This window comes from Sciurus carolinensis, unplaced genomic scaffold, assembly GCF_902686445.1.
Source record: "Sciurus carolinensis unplaced genomic scaffold, mSciCar1.2, whole genome shotgun sequence".
Taxonomy (NCBI): Eukaryota; Metazoa; Chordata; class Mammalia; order Rodentia; family Sciuridae; genus Sciurus; species Sciurus carolinensis.
In genome coordinates, this window is record NW_025920213.1 from 473,846 (window position 1) to 492,693 (window position 18,848).

At 41.1% G+C, this 18,848-nt stretch overlaps 1 pseudogene; it reads left to right on the top strand.

Moving 5' to 3' along the window:
• Positions 1-9,421, top strand: part of LOC124975123 (dnaJ homolog subfamily B member 6-like) — a 49,114-nt pseudogene extending 39,693 nt beyond the window's left edge.
• Positions 9,422-18,848: the final 9,427 nt, after the last annotated feature.

An 18,848-nucleotide genomic window follows, 5' to 3' on the forward strand; every position in this document is an offset into this window, starting at 1 on the left:
CGGGGTGACAGAAACCTCTTATAGATCCAGGTTACCTCAGTCAACGGGAGTGTGTGGGACACTGATGGAAGGTCGGGGTGACAGAAACCTCTTATAGATCCAGTTACCTCAGTCAACGGGAGTGTGTGGGACACTGATGGAAGGTCGGGGTGACAGAAACCGCTTATAGATCCAGTTACCTCAGTCAATGGGAGTGTGTGGGACACTGATGGAAGGTCGGGGTGACAGAAACCTCTTATAGATCCAGTTACCTCAGTCAATGGGAGTGTGTGGGACACTGATGGAAGGTCGGGATGACAGAAACCGCTTATAGATCCAGTTACCTCAGTCAATGGGAGTGTGTGGGACACTGATGGAAGGTCGGGGTGACAGAAAGCGCTTGTAGATCCAGTTACCTCAGTCAATGGGAGTGAGTGGGGACACTGATGGAAGGTAGGGGTGACGGAAACCGCTTGTAGATCCAGTTACCTCAGTCAATGGGAGTGCGTGGGACACTGATGGAAGGTCGGGGTGACAGAAACCTCTTATAGATCCAGTTACCTCAGTCAATGGGAGTGTGTGGGGACACTGATGTGAGGTCGGGGTGACAGAAACCTCTTACAGATCCAGTTACCTCAGTCAATGGGAGTGTGTGGGGACACTGATGGAAGGTCGGGGTGACAGAAACCTCTTATAGATCCAGGTTACCTCAGTCAATGGGAGTGTGTGGGACACTGATGGAAGGTCGGGGTGACAGAAACCTCTTATAGATCCAGTTACCTCAATCAATGGAAGTGTGTGGGACACTGATATAAGGTCAGGGTTACAGAAACCTCTTATAGATCCAGTTACCTCAGTCAATGGGAGTGCGTGGGACACTGATGGGAGGTCGGGGTGACAGAAACCTCTTATAGATCCAGTTACCTCAGTCAATGGGAGTGTGTGGGGACACTGATGGAAGGTCGGGGTGACAGAAACCTCTTATAGATCCAGTTACCTCAGTCAATGGGAGTGTGTGGGACACTGATGGAAGGTCGGGGTGACAGAAACCTCTTACAGATCCAGTTACCTCAGTCAATGGGAGTGTGTGGGACACTGATGGAAGGTCGGGGTGACAGAAACCTCTTACAGATCCAGTTACCTCAGTCAATGGGAGTGTGTGGGGACACTGATGGAAGGTCGGGGTGACAGAAACCTCTTATAGATCCAGTTACCTCAGTCAATGGGAGTGCGTGGGACACTGATATAAGGTCGGGGTGACAGAAACCTCTTATAGATCCAGTTACCTCAGTCAATGGGAGTGTGTGGGGACACTGATTGAAGGTTGGGGTGACAGAAACCTCTTCAGCAGTTAAGCAGGGAGCTTTGTTGGGAGCTGTAGGGCCAACTGAAGGCCATCAACAGCTCTTGTGATTCCACAGCAAGTTCTCAGTGTGCCTGGGAAGGGCAGGCCCTTGACTTCCTTGTGATGTGGTGTCTCCCAGGAGAACTCTTGGCCCCACACCTGGGAGGCTGTCTGGTCTCTATCACATCCCTGTCAGTACACGGCCACTGCTGGGCAGTGCTCCCCAGAGAGAGGTGCCTTCTCCTGGGACACCCCATCCATCTCCTGAGGTTGTGGGTGAGGCCACAGGGCATGAGGCTCCCCTAAAGATGCCAAGAAACCCTTGCAAGAAGGCCTTACATATAGTAGCCTCGTCACCCTGATAAGCTGTTTCAGATGAGAAACCCAAGCATCAAGTGTCATCTCCCAGGCCAAGGAGGAGTCACCTCCCTAAGCCATGGAGGGGTCATCTCCCCACAAGGAGGGGGGTCCTGACCCCTGCCAAAGAGGGATCATCTCCATAGACCATGGAATTGTCACCCTCCCACTCTGTCCAGGGGTCATCCCTCCAGGCCATGGTGGACGAAAGCAAAAATAACCAAAATGGGGAGAGACCTTGACACAACAGCAAGGCTTTTTATTATTATTATTATTATTATTATTATTATTATTATCATTAAGCAGCAGAATGGCACATTTTCAAGGGAAAAATGACCACTGATTACAGGAAGGGTCTGATTTTTAGAGGTTTTAAGTAAAACTTGAATCATAATAAATGATATTTGAATCATTTGCAGAATGTCATTTGGTCAGTCCAGAGGAACAGTTGTGCAAGTTCGAAGCCCAAATCAGGAAACAGCAGCAAAATGGTTGAAACCCCTTGTTGCTGGGAAAGAGTTTAAGGACTTAATTAACTGGCAAATTTCCAGGCTTAAATTAAAATAGTTATACACAGTTGAGAATAATTTTCTGCATCCAGACCTGGCCTCGTTACCAACTAGGAAAACCAGTTTGGAGACCAAATTTTTAAAAAAGCGTCACATTTAAATTTAAGCCAACTGTGGGAAAATCATCTTTTAAATGTAGTGCTTTGAACTGTCCATAGTTACCTGGCATTGCAATTAGCAGGGTGTATGAATTAGGCCCTGTGGTGTTTGGTGAAGCCAGTCCCACCCATGTTTTAAGCGTGTCCACAGGAGGCTGGATCCCTACCAGCGCTTCTCCTAAGGGTGCTGCTTCCTGCTGGGCAGGTGAGCCCCTCCTTAAACAGCATCCTGTTGGTGGTGACATCGATCGTCCTCCTCACAGCCTGACTCACCTTTTGGCTGACCTCCAGCACAGCAGGCTGTTGCCCTTCCTGGATGACAAGTGGAGACTGGGTCAGGACACGTCTGGTGGCACTTGCAGGTGGATTATGGGTTTTTGGGTGAGAGGGTGTCTGAGTTCTTAGCTCACACAGCAGACCTCGTCCAGGAGATGCTGGACAACCTGCGTGTACAAAGCCCTGCCTCAGCCTGCGTTTCCCAGGTCGCATTCTAGGGGTGGGGGCACAGGATGTGGTGAGCCTGACTGGTCCTGTCACCACTGTCACCAGGTCACGGGCTTCAGGTGAGTCCCCACTGTCAGTTGTGCCAGGGCTCCTGCTGGGCCTGTTCTCACTGTGGGCATGTTTTCAAGAGAGGCTGACCTTCCCATGCTGTCTCTGGGCTCCCTTGATGACCTCTTTGTGCAGCTGCCAACACAACAGGAGCTGGCTTGTTTCTGTTCTTCCAGGCAGGACCTTAAAGACGATATCAGTTAGCTGTGAGGGTGATGTCAGCTTGCTCCTCCACCCACTGAAGCTTTCTCTCTATGTCCAGGGTACTCTGTCCAATGAAGGTCCACTGACCATACAGAGTTTTTATTTTTAATCCAAGAATTAAACTCAGGGTCCCTTAAACACTAAGCCACATTCCCAGCCCTTTTTGTGTTTTGAAACAGGGTCTTCCTGAGTTGTTCAGCGACTCTAAATCCCTTAGGACCTTGCTAGGTTGACTGAGACTAGCCTCAAACTTGCAACCCTCTGGTCTCAGCCTCCCAAGCTGCTGGGATTACAAGCACACCTCGGTCATACAGAGATTTTTAGGGGCCTCCTTCTGTAGAAAGCATCAGGGCCACGAAGCTGGTGCCTGTATACTGGCTGCTGCAGGTGGCCATTGTACCTGCTGAGCTCTGGGCAGAAGGCAACTCCATTAGGAGCTACGTGCTTCCAGGCCAGCTCAGAGGTTCAGGATCCACCAGGTGGGGAGCTGGCACGCAGTGAGGACCACCGCTCTTCAGCCCAACGGCCTTGGCTTCAGTCAGGGCAGAGGGGTTTGCCCTGGGTGATGAGGCTGGAGAGGGGGCTCCTATTTATTTCTACGTGGGCATGAGCCCTGCTGCTTGCGGTGCAGCTGCAGTACAGCTGGGTAGCCCAGGCCTTTAGTCCTTTCGGTCAGACCTCAGCTCTGCTATTGTCCAGAGCCTGGGAGGTTGCAGTTTTCTCTGGGCTCAAGCCACCTGCTTTTATCCACTGTTGTTTTCCTTTCTGCAGTTGTTCATCCTTACTCGGCTTAGTGTTTGTGAGAGTTGGCAATGAAATATTGAACCATCTCCCACTCACCACTGGCTTCCTGGTCAGGGGTGGACCTCTGATCCCTGTTTCCTCCTGTTGCCATCCACCATGATTGATGGAACCCAGGCAGGTGGTCCTGCCGCCATGCTGTAGAATCTTCAAACTGTGAGCAAAATAAGCCCCTTCTCTTTACAAAGGTGGCTTACCTTGAGTACTTGATACAAATGAAAAGCTTTCTAACTGAGTAAGGTGTGTTTTGGCAACAAACATGGGAATATTCACCTCATCTCCCTCCAAGGAGATACATCTAAGATTTGAAAATTATTCATAATATTACTTCAGGGGTATGCACTGATTCACATAAATCCAAAAGAATCTGTTTCTTCTCATAACAGGAGAGAATTTGAAACCTTAGTTATGTTACCAAGGTGTTCAATGACATGTCATATTTAAATTGCTTATAGGTTCTTTAGACAAAGTTAAAACTGCCTAAGTATGGCTATCTAACAAGAGGCTTTTAAATAAGGAACAATCTGAGAGTATTATGTTGTCAGTCACGCTTCTTCCTGCAATTACACAAATAATCAGACAAAATTTGATAAAAGCTAGATGGGTACAATCAGGATAAGAAGGACGCTGCACCATGCACTCACCGAGGAGCTGACTGGCTGCATGGGATGGAGGATATGTGGACACCAATACTGTAACACATGGTTCAGTGAAGTCCACAATGGAATCACCAGATTCATAAGCCTTTGAATGTGGTGATAGTTTATTTTTATTTCTATGCAAAATTCCACTTAAAAGTAATCAGGACCATTTCATTTATCCTTCATTATTGATACATATTTGAATTGTTTCCAGTTTGCACATAATGCTGCTGTAAACAGTGAAATCACAGAGCAACAGCTACAGTCTATTTCCATCTCTAAGAGATGCCACCACAGTTTTTGGAAGTGGCCATTTACATGCGTACCATTGTATAAGATTACACTTGCTCAACATCCTTACAACTCTCATCAGTGGTTTTAAATTATTGCATGTTTGGATCACACTGTGGACTTTCTGTTAAATGTGTGTGGCACTGAGGATTGAAGCCAGGGCCTTTCACGTACTGAACAAGTGCTTTACCACCAGAACTAACCACCCCCCACCAAGGCCTGCACTGTGATTTTAACTTGAATTTAATTATTAATGATAAGGAGAATCTTTTTACATATATGGGGGCAATTTGTATCCTTTTGTAAAATGCTAGTCAGACTTGCCCATTTTTTCCCCTGACTGAGTTGCCTGTATTTTTCCTACAAATTATCTTATTATTCACAGCAGGTGGAGTCTGATGTGGGGTAAATGCATGGGGACTGCCTTAAGGGCCAAGACCTTTGTGCATTGTGCATAAGTGTATGATGCTGTAAAATAGACCTGGCTGCTCTAGACGGAAGCCATGTCAGAAGGCCTGTAAACCTGCGCATGCCAACCTGGCTCATATTGGCACCTCTTACAGTATTTATGGAGCCCGAACCCATGACCTCATGTAGCACATACTTATGCTGGTTCACATACAGCTCCTCGTTGTCTTATCAGGAAACTGAGGACTGGACATGGAAAGGGACTGATCCAGGCCACAGGTGAGCAGAGACCAGGAGGGATGTACCCCCACCCATGTTTGATTAGAAACGATTTCACCTATCATCCTGGAAATCCCTTCTCCATCCCTCTTCACATGAGCTATTTTCCTCTCCTTACCCACAACTGAGCACACAATGTAAACATATGTACACACAAACACACAAACTTCTCAGGTTGGTAACGTGAAGCTGGGCCCGGAGAAAAGAAGACAATAGGGAAGTAACTAGTGGAAAAATTCATAGCTTGGAGGTAAGTGGGCCGTGGGGCAGTGACATGTTTTATGTGTTTCATATCCCCAGGGACAAGCAAATGGACAGGAGGAGCTAAAAGGTTTCCAGGGTTCTAGGGAAGGCAGGGGTAAGATTGTATATTCTACCCACCTAAACCTAAGACGAGTCCATCTACCTTGTGTGAAAAAGGACAAGAGGAGATAGAACTTCAGTTTCTTCCCATGTGAATTGCGGTGCTTTAACTGGAAGACTTAATGCTCAAAAAGTGCTGACCGTGTTTCTCCATTGAGAACACTCTGCACTCTGATTTTAAGAGGAAAATAAGACTTTGAGTTTCTTAGAAGTCCTCAGAGCAATGGAAGTCTCCTGAAAGAGAAATATTTATTGTGGGACCCCCTTCAGGCTCCAGAATTGTTGAAAATAAATTGATGTTGTTCTTAAGTACCTAGGCTATGGAACTTTGTCGGAGTGAACTGTATTTTCTGATAGAGAAGCAGCATCCCTTCAATTTTACTGCACACTATTGTTAAGAATTGAGTCACTGCCTAGTTTTGGGACTCATTATGCATACTGTGCAACATCCATCCAATTCTAAACATAGTGGGAAAAGAGTTCAAGGTTTATTGTCAGAGGATGACCATAACTAAGGTTCATTTGATTTCAGTACGCATCTTGTTGATGCAGAAAGCAAAGTTAGTCCCAGAGAAATGACTTGTCCAAGATCATCCTGCTGGAACCTAAGACCTGCTAGAAGTTATTCCTTGGTGTTTCTTCCCATTATAATTCTCAATTTTTCAAGTTTCAGGATTTTCTGTATGGTCGACACCAGAGCATAAATTGTATGGGTTTCAACTTATTTATATTAAATGATCTCTCCAGGAAGTGGGTACCAATGTGATCCCCACTGTGTGTTGGGAAAGCCTGAAAGTCACAATGACTTCTATTGGGTCACAGTAATGGTGAGAAAATAGAAATTCTGAAGTCAAATCTGTCTCCTTAAACCAAGGCCCTTGGCTGCATCGATGGTTTCCCAAGGGGTTGAAGGGCCCTGTGGATTTGTATGCTTTTATATAGCTAAGAAGATAAAAAGTCAGTACCCCAAGGGGCACTAGGGGAACCCTAAATATAGGAAGAGGCTCAGTGAACTAAACTTTAAAGAATGGTCTCAATGTTTTGGCATTAGAACCCAACAGAACTTGCACTCTGGTAACCAGGCACACATTCTAGAGACAGCCCATCATCCAGCTCACATGATGAGAGATGCTCAAGGGACCAAGATGCTTTCTTGATGTGTCCGAAATTCCCAAGCTTGTAGCCAAAAAACAGTTCAGAGTGGAAGCATTTTTAGATGTTGATTCAGCTGAACACCAGACCCTATGGCCATTTATCAGGAGGCACCCACAGGAAAAGAGGGCAGGCCAGAGAAGACCCATCCAGGCAAGCTCTTCTGTGATCACATCTGAGAAGTCCTTCACCCTTCCCCTCTGTGTGTGTGTGTGTGTGTGTAGAGAGAGGAGGAGTTGCAGGGAACTTTCAAAGACAGGAGTAGGTTACTAAATGTTGGACCTCTGGTGGTCTTTCATATTAATACCACTGGACATGGTTGGCCAGGGTGAATATTTAAGCATTGGATAGTAATTTTTCTACTGAGGGGTTTATCCAGAGACCTTACTCTGTAATCTGGTGTCACCCCTGGATTGAGGGCTACATATATAAAACATTTCAATACAATGTCCCAGGGTGGTCAGTGTTATATGTTGTACTGAATGTCAGGTGATTTCTTGTCGAGTTCCATACAGATAATCAGGGAGCCATTTGTTAATTCTGTGTCCTTGGGGAAAGAGCAAGAGCACCACATAACCAATAATATTATCTCTGGTTTGAGGTAGATGATCCTTCTGAGAAGGGTCTGCACAGGCAGGTACTTGAGATGGCCAGGATAGGGCCAGTACAAATACCCAAGTATGGGAACTCCTCTTGCTCTGTCCTAGCACTTTAGCACTTGAATGACCTACATTTCCACTCCCAAAGGAATCTGGACTGAATTACTCCCTCTGTAAGCTAGGGGGTTAAAAGCTCCTGATCACATACTTGTAGAAATAACAAAGAAAACATTTGGCATCATTTTCAATTTGTATTGGGCAATGGATATTTCTTTTTTACTGTTAGTCCTTTCTGTTTCAGCTTCCGGCCACAGGTAGTCCATGTAGCAGTCAATTCCACTGGACTTCTAATTATTTTAGAAGACTTAAAAAACAATAGCCTTACCTGGAAATTATTTGCATGAAGAGGAGTGAGGTTTACACAAACAAAGGAGGTTAAACCCTTCTACATATTTTTTGGAACTGTGCCCTATCAGAAAACAAATCACTGTGGCCCACCAGGTAAAGAGCTGTGTGCTCACGTGCTTCACAATATTCCAATAAGAAGTGCCATTGCTTGCAGCACTTTAGCCTTTCAGTGCTGGTGGAAGGCGATGTGACCCAATTGCATCTGCACTCAAGCAAGCTGCAGGGACTCTATGTGTCCCAGTGGGCTGCATCTGTTTCATAGGGCTGTCATAAGGCAATGCCACAGGTGGCGGGTTTAAGGACAGAATGTATTTTATGTTCACTCCACAGGATCTATACCAAGGTGCTTGCTGGAATGATTTCTTTTGAGGTCCACACAAGAAATCATTCCGTCTCTAGTTTGCACAACATATTTCCCTATCCTTCTCTGTGTCCTCCTTGTCACTTCTTTTAAGTGGACAAGTAAATTGAATTAGGTCCCACAACAAATAATTGAATTAACATGAATTATGTCTTTAAGATTCTCTGGGAGAAAGGAGAGAAAGGAAAGCGGGAGGAGCCGCTGCCCGGTCACCACACAGCCCGACCAAGCACCGGCCTCCTGGCCCCGCCAGTCCAGTCTGCTGCGTCCTTGGACTTGTTCCAACGATCTGTCAAAACGCGGTGGGTTACTATGAAGTTCCAGGCAGGCAGAGACATGCCTCTCCGAGGATATCGAAAAGGCATATCAGAAACTGGCACTAAAGTGGCATTCAGATAAAAATCCTGAGAATGAAGAAGCAGAGAGAAAATTCAAACAAGTAGCTGAGGCATATGAGGTGTTGTCAGATGCCAAAAACGGGACATCTGTGACAAGTATGGTACAGAAGGCTTAAGGTGGGTGGAGGTGGAGGTCATTTTGATAGTCCTTTTGAGTGGCTTCACATTCCAGAACCCAGACGATGTCTTCAGGGGGTTTTTTTGGTGGAAGGGACCATTTTCATTCAACTTCTTTGAAGACCCATTTGAAGACTTTTTTGGGAACAGAAGGGGTCCCCAAGGAAGCAGAAACCCAGGTGCAGGCTCATTTTTCTCTGCTTTCAGTGGATTTCCATCATTTGGAGGTGGATTTTCTTCATTTGATACAGGATTTACTTCATTTGGGTTACTAGGTCACAGTGGCCTTACTTCATTCTCTTCTACATCATTTGGTGGTAGCGGGATGTGTAACTTCAAATCTGTATCAACTTCTACCAAAACAGTAAATGGCAGAAAAATGACTACAAAAAGAATTGTCGAAAATGGTCAAGAAAGAGCAGAAGTTGAAGAAGACGGTCAGTTAAAGTCCTTAATGATAAATGGTAAGGAGCTGCTGCTACACCTGGATAACAAGTAATTCCATGTAACACTGTAATAGCTACAGGCAGTTGATGTCCACATGGAAGCTGCAGAAGTGACTTGCCACCAGAAATCTCTGACTATAGCTGTTTCTCTGAAGCCAGGATTTCCTGGGTGTTGGCAACATTTTACATTTGGCTGATCTCTAGTCCAGGTGGCAAATAAAATCACACTGTTCCATTCATTTCCAATTTTCCAGTTTATCAGCTTGAATCACCTTTCAGTTGATTCTCTGCCATTTAGGTTTTTTCTTCTGAGTCAGGTTCTGGGCCCTGTGGTATGCTTTGTTGCTCCCTGTAGTCTCCAAGCTTTTGCCCCTAGGAGGAAGTTGGGTTGACAGCTCTGTTTCTAAAGATTTCCTGTAGCATAAAAGAACAAGCAATTGTGTCTCTTAAGTCAAATGATCCTCCTGAGATATCTTCTCTAGGTGCTGTCTTCAACATATGGAGGAGAGAGATTTTTCAAATGACTTCAAATAGCTTAGAAGGAATTTCATACAGGTCTATCTGTGGGCAGTTCCCAGTTCTGATGCATATTGCTGAGAAGTCATTGATTATCTAGAAGCTAAATGGGATATGTTTTAGTATTTGCGGTGAACAACATTAATCCTCATAAGGGAAAGGATGATCCGGACATAAGTTTCCTGTTAATTCCTGGTCTAGTTTTAGAGATCGGTGGGTTTCTTCTATATCTACTAGATGAAAAACAGGGAAGTTCGCTGGCTAGTGTTTCTGTCATCTCTTGTCCCTGGAAATATATGTTTGTGGCAGCTTGTGCTCATCTTCTCAGGTTATGACTTACAGGGACTAGATTTTGGCTGAGATTCTCACCAGTATCTTGGACTTTGTCAAAGTCAGGGGTGTTGTAACCTGCCTATGTCTCCTGCTATGTCAGTTGTGGTTTTTCACATGAGATATAAGATAGAAGTACTTTTAAAGCGGATTGCATTCTTGACCTTCATATTATTACACCTTGGCGCAAGATGAGGTATGCACTTGCAATCTGTATTAATAGTTCCATTTCTATGGATGAGAAAGATTAGTGTCAGTGGTGTTCTGGGGAGCACCATGGGACAAACTCCTTGCTAACTTGTGGCAGAAGCAGCAAAGACATCTCAAAGTTCAGGACCATCTCTCTCTCTCTCTCTCTGTCTCTCTCTCTGTCTCTCCCTCTCTCTCTCTCTCTCTCTCACACACACACACACACAACTAAATATTTCATTGGTGGATAAAGTGAACTTGAGGGTTTGGGGTCAAATAATTGGAGCACTGAAAGTATAAGTTTGCAGAAAGATTATGAATCACACATCTCCAAACACCCTACTGTTTCATTTCATTGTATAAGAGCAGATTTTTCTGTGTAATAGAATCTACTGTAGTCTCCCAAATGTGTTTAGTGATCAACAGATTCAAAGAGAATTGGCATATTATCTTATTTATCATCAAATTAAAAGTAAAATAGGGAGGCCCAGCCCAGCACTGCTGCAAGAGACTTCCATGCCTGGGAGTCCCAGCCCAGAGAACCAGGCCCAGACCAGCCCAGCCCTAGCCTGCAGTTTAGCCCCCATGCTGCAGTGGACCATCTGTCAACACATGCCTCTGCCCGCTAGCAGGATTATACCCCACCTGGAGACCACCAGCCCTAGAGGGGCAACATCCTTCTTGGGTCATTGCATTATCAAGTTCCTCCCAGACATTGGGCTACTGAAGACTAGAAGGTTTGAAAAGTGCTATATACTTTTATTGTAGTTTTTTTAATTAGTAGTAATATTAGATTATTCCTATTATATCTACTATTATTCCTACTTTTTCTTTCTTTTATTAATATTTTTCTCACCCTCTCTATTTTCCTCTTATTTATCTGTCTCCTTGGAGAGCCTTTCTCCCTTTCCACATGCTAAAAACCAATTTTTTTTAATTCCACTTTCACTACTCCTATGACATAGTACCTCTACAGACACACTTCCTATCTCATTAACATTATATTCTACACCGCTTCCCATCCTCTTTGTCCACCATTAGAAACTGTGGTCCTTATTCCAAACCTATTGGCTAAGCTGTAGATAATAATCAAACTCACAATCTATGCTTATTAAGACAATATGGTTAATATCTCAAAAGGAACTATTTTAGTTAAGGATGTATATTGTTTGTATGGTTTGCTAATATTGATCTCTCACTTCAAGGTGAGGTATTGGAAACCTGCAGGGACAGTATAAGTCTATAGGGGGGAAACTTCAGTAACTCAGATTTGCACTGCTAGAGGGGAAGATACATGAGCAATATGAGAAAACAAGGGAAGAAAGTGTTCCAAACAAACCTAGATGCTACATCAATAAAATTCAATGACAGCATGGCAGAAGAAATGTCTGAGAGGGAGTTCAGAATGTACCTAATTAAAATAAACAGAGAAGAAACAATGAGATAAGAGAGCAAATGCAGTCATTGAATGATCTCACCAATCAACAGTTAGAAGAGCAAATGCAGGAAGGAAAAGATTATTTCAATAAAGAGATAGAGATTCTGGAAACAAAAGAACAATCAGATCCTTGAAATGAAAGGAACAATAGACCAAATTAAAAATGCCATAGAAAGCATAACCAATAGGCTAGAATACCTGGAAGACAGAGCCTTAGACAACGAAGACAAAATATTTAATCTTGAAAACAAAGTAGACCAAACAGAGAAAATGGTAAGAAATCATGAACAAAACCTCCAAGAATTATGGGAAATCATGAAAAGACCAAATTTAAGAATTATGGGGATTGAGGAAGGCACAGAAATACAAGCCAAAGGAATGAACAATTTATTCAATGAAATAATATCAGAAAATTTCTCAAATCTGAAGAATGAAATGGAAAAACAAATACTAGAGGCCTACAGGACACCAAATGTACAAAATTACAACATATCCACACCAAGGCACATTATAATGAAAACACCTAACATTCCAAAATAAAGATAGGATTTTAAAGGCTGCAAGAGAAAAAAATCAAATTACATTCAGGGGGAAACCAATATGGATATCAGCAGATTTCTCAATCTAGACCCTAAAAGCTAGAAGTGCCTGGATCAACATTTTTCAAGCTCTGAAAGGAAATGGATGCCAATCAAAAATCTTATGCACAGCAAAACTTACTTTCAGATTTGATGATGAAATAAAATCCTTCCATGATAAACAAAAGTTAAAAGAATTTACAAATAGAAAGCCAACACTACAGAACATTCTCAGCAAACTATTCCTTGAGAAAGAAATGAAAAACAATGATGTAAGTCAGCATAGGGAGGAAACCCTAAAGGAATAGCCAAATAAATGAGAAACCAAGTCAAGTTAAAACCAAAAAAAAAAAACCAAAATGACCAGGAATACAAATCATACCTCAATAATAACCCTGAATGTTAAAGGTCTGAACTCATCAATCAAAAGACATAGACCGGCAGGCTGCATGAAAAAGAAATACCCAAGAATATGCTGCCTTCAAGAGACTAATCTCATAGAAAAAGATAACCCACAGACTACAGGTGGAAGGATGGGAGAAAACATACCATGCAGGGTAATCCTGTAAAAAAGCAGGGTTATCCATCCTCATATCAGATAAAGCAAACTTCAAGTCAAAATTAGTTAGAAGGGATAAAGAAGGACATTTCATACTGCTTAGGGGAAGCATAAACCAGCAAGAAATAACAATCATAAATATTTATGCCCCAAACAATGGCTTATCCATGTACATCAAACAAATTCTTTTCAATTCCAGGAACCAAATAGACCAAAACAAAATAATACTAGGTGTCTTTAACACAACTCTGTCACCACTGGACAGATCTTCCAAACAAAAATTGAACCAAAAAACCCATAAATCTCAATAATGTAATCGATAATTTAGACTTAACAGATATAAATAGAATATTCCATCCATCAATGAGTGAATACTCTTTCTTCTCAGCACCATATGGATCATTCTCTAAAATAGACCATATGTTATGCCACAAAGCTACTCTTAGCAAACACAAAAAAAATAGAGATACTACCTTGTGTTCTATCAGATCATAATGGAATGAAATTAGAAATCAATGACAAAACAAAAAACAGAAATTACTCCAACATCTGGAGATTAAATAACATGCTATTGAATGATACATGGATAACAGAAGACATCAAGGGGGAAATAAAAAAATTCTTAGAGGTAAACGAGAACAAAATACAACTTATCAAAATCTCTGGGACACTATGAAAGCAGTACTAAGAGGAAAATTCACTGCATGGAGCACATTCAATAAAAGAAGAAAAAGTCAACAAATAAATGACCTAACATTACAGATCAAAGCCCTAGAAAAAGAACAGAACAACACCAAAAGTAGTAGAAGACAGGAAATAGTTAAAATCAGAGCTGAAATCAATGAAATTGAAAGAAAAGAAACAATTGAAAACCTTGACAAAATAGAGTTGGTTCACTTTCCCTTCAGGTTACCTTCCCCAAAGCCCTGTCCCTCCCCATCTGATCCTTCTCCCCACAGTCCTACAGCTCCCCTATCAGACCCCCTTCACAAACTCCACACTCTCCCTTCCCTTTGCCATCCCCTCCCCATACATGGTCAAAAGACACTCCCAGTAAACACATGTTCCCTCTCCTCTCCCACAAGTGGTAGGGACTAGAGGGACCATCCAACTTCTTAACCCCTTCTCCAGGACAGATGTGTCCCAAAGTGAGGAAAAGTTAGGCTCGTTTTTGAAAACCCTGCCAAATATAGGAAGGAATTCACTCATCTGACTCAGGTATACCACCACGCTTGGGCGAACAGATATTATATACAAAATTCCACTCCAACCAATGACAAACATGCCCACATCTGGCAGAATGCTAGAGATCTTGCACATCTCCTACATGGCCAAAACCCTGAACTCTACCAGACAGCAAAAGCTGCTGTGCCCTCAGTTGAACCTGCTTGGAGGTGCCAACCTCAGGACCCTGGGATTATCAGGTTACAGCGTATGGTCACTTATGTCCTTGAGGAAATGTCAAAAAATTCCCACACCCAAGTAAACTGGGAAAAGATAAAGGAAATCACCCAGGAATAAATGCCCCTCCCCTCAGAGCAACCACCTTCCCAAGTTCCCTAATATAGCCAAGGAGCCCCAAGTTACAGGAATGGTGAAGGTCCAAGGAGCAGGCAAATAGTCCCCTTCTTAAGAGATTTTAAGGACACAACTAACTGGTAAGTATCCTTCCTTAACTTTGACCAACCCCGCAGCCAATGGCATGTTTCAGTAAAGAACATAATGATGTTCAATAATTTTCTGCATCCCAACCTGACTGATTACCAACTGGGGAAAAAGGGGTTAAAAAGCCCTAGGCAGTAATTTCTCTGGCCTGGCCTTGCTGAATCCTGCATTGAAATGTAAACTGTAAAAGACAGCAGGTCCAGCAAGGGACCAATCTGAGACTGAGGGAAAAAAATTGTCCATGTTAAACTTCCCCTGGGCTGCAACACAGAAAAAATGGTTTTAAGACTTTTTCTCTCTTCCTTTCTCTCTATCTCTCTTTCTACCTCATACTGCTTTACAGAAAATAATTAACAGTGATGTAATTTTTTCTAGTACTCCTTTTTTTTTTTTGCTTAAATTCCATATTTTTTGAGCTCATAATCTTGATCCTAGATATGTAGGATATGTAATGTTTTTCTGATCAGTCTAGTTTTATTATGGGAGTTTTTTAAACACCTATAATACTGCAATGGAGATTCACCTACATAAAGCTACAAGACCTTTGCTTTTGTGTTATGTGTTTATTGTGTTGTCTGTCTATATATATATGTGTGTGTGTGTGTGTGTGTGTGTGTGTGTCCATATATCATGTACATATCAAAATTGATATATAATGAGCACTCATGAGTTAAAATTCAAAAATATGGATCCAAATACCTTTAATCCATGTGATTTAAAATGTTCAATTTAAATTGGGTAAACAAATAAAAGTAAAATGTCTTTAAAATTACTTAACTCACAAATCTCTCTAGGTGGTCAAACTAATAAAATTTTGATGTCTATAAAATGTCTAATATCCATTGTTTCTAGGACTTCTCTTCAACAAGAAAGAGATGGAAAATACTGTTCAATACACTTGTTTGATACCTTGATTTTTACAGGGAAAATAAGCAAATTAGATTTGACATGTGTAAGATTAATCACAAATGTGTTTGCTAGAGATATCTGATTAATTTGCAAAGTTAAAATACTAACAGTTAATATACCATCAAATACTCCTAACTTCTGAAATTCCATGGGATAATATACTTGAACATTGTGTTTTCATAAATTGGTAAAATAACTCAAGTAATTCTATATACAAAGGGTCCAAAAGTTTCAACTGTGTTTTCAATTAGAGCACTATAAATAACAAAGTATTTCCTCTTATTAAAATGGAATAATTTATCTAAAATTTAAAAAATGAAACAAAGAAAGAAAAGGATGAAGAACTAAATAAACTTAAAGGTTCTACACATAAAAATATATTTAATAGAAGGAAAAATGTTTTGGGGTAAGAAAATCCTTGTGTGAGGAACTAAACAACATGAGGTTTATGTAAGTAAAGGGCAACTTTCCACACTTTAAGTGTAACTAAGTGTGTTGTACGTATGTCAAACAATCAGAGCTATTCAAGGTTTCCCCTAACATCAAATGTTAGTGTACTGATACATACCAACGTTTAATGCATGTGTTGAAATGACAAAATTTCTTAAAATATTAACTTTTAACATTATATCTGTGAAGTTTTATTCTTTAGAGCAACTAGTCTTAATGAAATTAGGGTTTTATTCAACTCTGGTTAAATAACAACTGCCTTGAGTATTACACTTCATTACAGAGTCTAAATTTTTCCTTGAAAAGTTAAACTGGGTTAATATAAAAACATCAATGTAATTGCAGTACAATTACTCCTCTTTAAATATTAAATATATTCATATCTTTCAGGTATACAAGTCTTTAAAGAAGGAAACTTAAAAGAACATTTTATTCAAGTTGCTGTTCTCCAAACTAAATTTCTCTGGAATGGTGATTTTAAACATAGAAGAATTACAAATTTAATTGGGAATTTATTCATATCACTTAATGTTCTGTAATTGAGCCTAAATCTTGTGTTACTTTCCCCATTGGGATAAAAATGTACATGTAGTTCTAAAACATAATACGAGCCTAATCTGTTTAAAGCTTAGTATCATGAAACATGAAAACATTTTGCCTCTTTTCCAGACAAAAGAAAATTTAAAATCTCTCTCAGGTTTTCTTTAATTCATATTTTAAATACAATGTGATATTATGTTAACTAATGTTCATATGAACTCCAAAAACAATATATACAAACTTTAAAAAATGACATGATAAAAGAGGTAAAGATCACCTTTGGAATTAGAAGACTTTATTTTTCTCCAAGATCCCTACCTCACCTAAGATAAGATTGTGCCTCCCCACCTTAGTACATGTTAGAATGGCTCCAAAATAGGCCAGATTTTAACTCATTTAAAGTTGTGTTCAGAAGATTGAAGTTTGTTGTAAAGATTACTATCATCCCAAACAAGAATATAATGTATAATGCTGCTGAAATTCAGAATAGTTATTACACAAACTTGTTAATTTTACTTTGTAAACTCTCAAACTGCTGCTTGTTAATATTTTACAGATACTACTTCAAGAATACACAACCCAGATTAATTTGAGATACTAAGCCATCACCTACAAGACAGATAGGCTATAAGGCTAACTTCTAGTACTAATACAGACCATAATTAAATATAAGGGGTAAAAGACTGTAAAGTAATGGACAATAAAACTAAAGTCCAATACTCTTACTTTGAGACTGGTGAGACTGGCTGGCAAGATGTTTAACATCAAGGCTTAAAAATTGAGGTTAAAATAAAAGGGCCAAGAAAACGAACATTTGGCTCTTGCCCTTGCTGTCAGTCTGAACACAGGGAACTAGAGAACTTCTCTAAGGAGTTTTGCAACTCTGGGTCATATGATCTCCCAATCAGGGACATTAATGTGACCACTGGAGAATGGAAAGCCAATCAATGCACCTGCTTGAAAGAGGAGGGCCACTGGAGAAGGAGACATCCCTGATGCTTCCAAGGGAAACAAACTCATCAAGAAGACCCCACCCATTCTGGCAAACAAGTGGCACTAAGAGCTGAGAAGCTACTCTTAAGTTCCCCAAGAATGACCTGTATGGGAACTCAGCTGACTCTTAACAGCAGATAGAAACAAAGTAAGTTTGACCAGCTTGACTAAAACACCTAGCAAAAGTAGTTTTAAACCAAAATACAACTTTATCTGGGCATTTAGGAAAAAAATATCTCTTAAATAAAACTTGAGATGTATACTTGTGTCAGTCCACAGCCCTGATGCCCCCAAACTTCTGAGGTTTGTTTTTTTGTGAGGCTCATATTTATCCCTGCCTACCAAAATTAAACTAGCCTCCGTGCCTTAGTTTTCCTTATTCCTCAAACTAACATTTAACCCCACAACGAAAGCCTACCCATTCCAACAACAGCACACACTAGATTTGGAGAGCCCCCAACCTCTTCCCTTACTAATAAAGCTAAAAACATCCCCTGAGATTAAAGAATTCTTCCTCATAGCATGTGTATTAAATTCCTATGTTTTATTGTCTGAACCTATTCAGTACAATATAATGCCTCCCAAAACATGTATTATGTTAACTATAAGAACTGTACATTACAACAATGTGTCAATCAGATTATATGGCAGACTCCAGGACAAATTGTTATAAGGGCCAATAACCCCCTGGCTCCCTGTAAAAACACTAAACATTGTTATCTTGGCTGAGATAAAAACCTCTGAATTTTAACTAAAACCCAACAAACTCATATACATATTGACCAGGAAATTCTAAGTGAGGTTCAGCAACTAAAAGATTCTGTCATATGGCTAGGAGAGCAAGTACAAGATTTACAATGGACTCAGAGGTTCCAGTGTCACTATAATATTACTTTTGCACTATTAGGGTTTCATACAATGACACTGAGGTTCAATACAAGTACATAATCATTTATTGGGACTCGATCCTTTTTATAATGCCTCTTCGGATATATTAAAATTACAGGGCTGGGGAAATAGCTCAGCTGGTAAGAGTGCCTGCCTTGCAAGCACAAGGCCCTGAGTTCGATTCCCAGTACCAAAAAAAAAAAAAAAAAAAAAAAAATTACAATCTCAGGTTCTGGCCATGGCTAATGCCCAACCACTTTCTTATGATAATGAAGAAATTTGGAGCAGTTTAGCTGAAGGGATATCTTCCCTTAACCCTTTTAAGACTTTTCCACACATATAGTTGGGTTACTAACCTTAGCAATACTGTTAATTGTTTCTCTGATCTTAGGTAATTTGTCAAGGAGGATGGAAATGACTAAAAC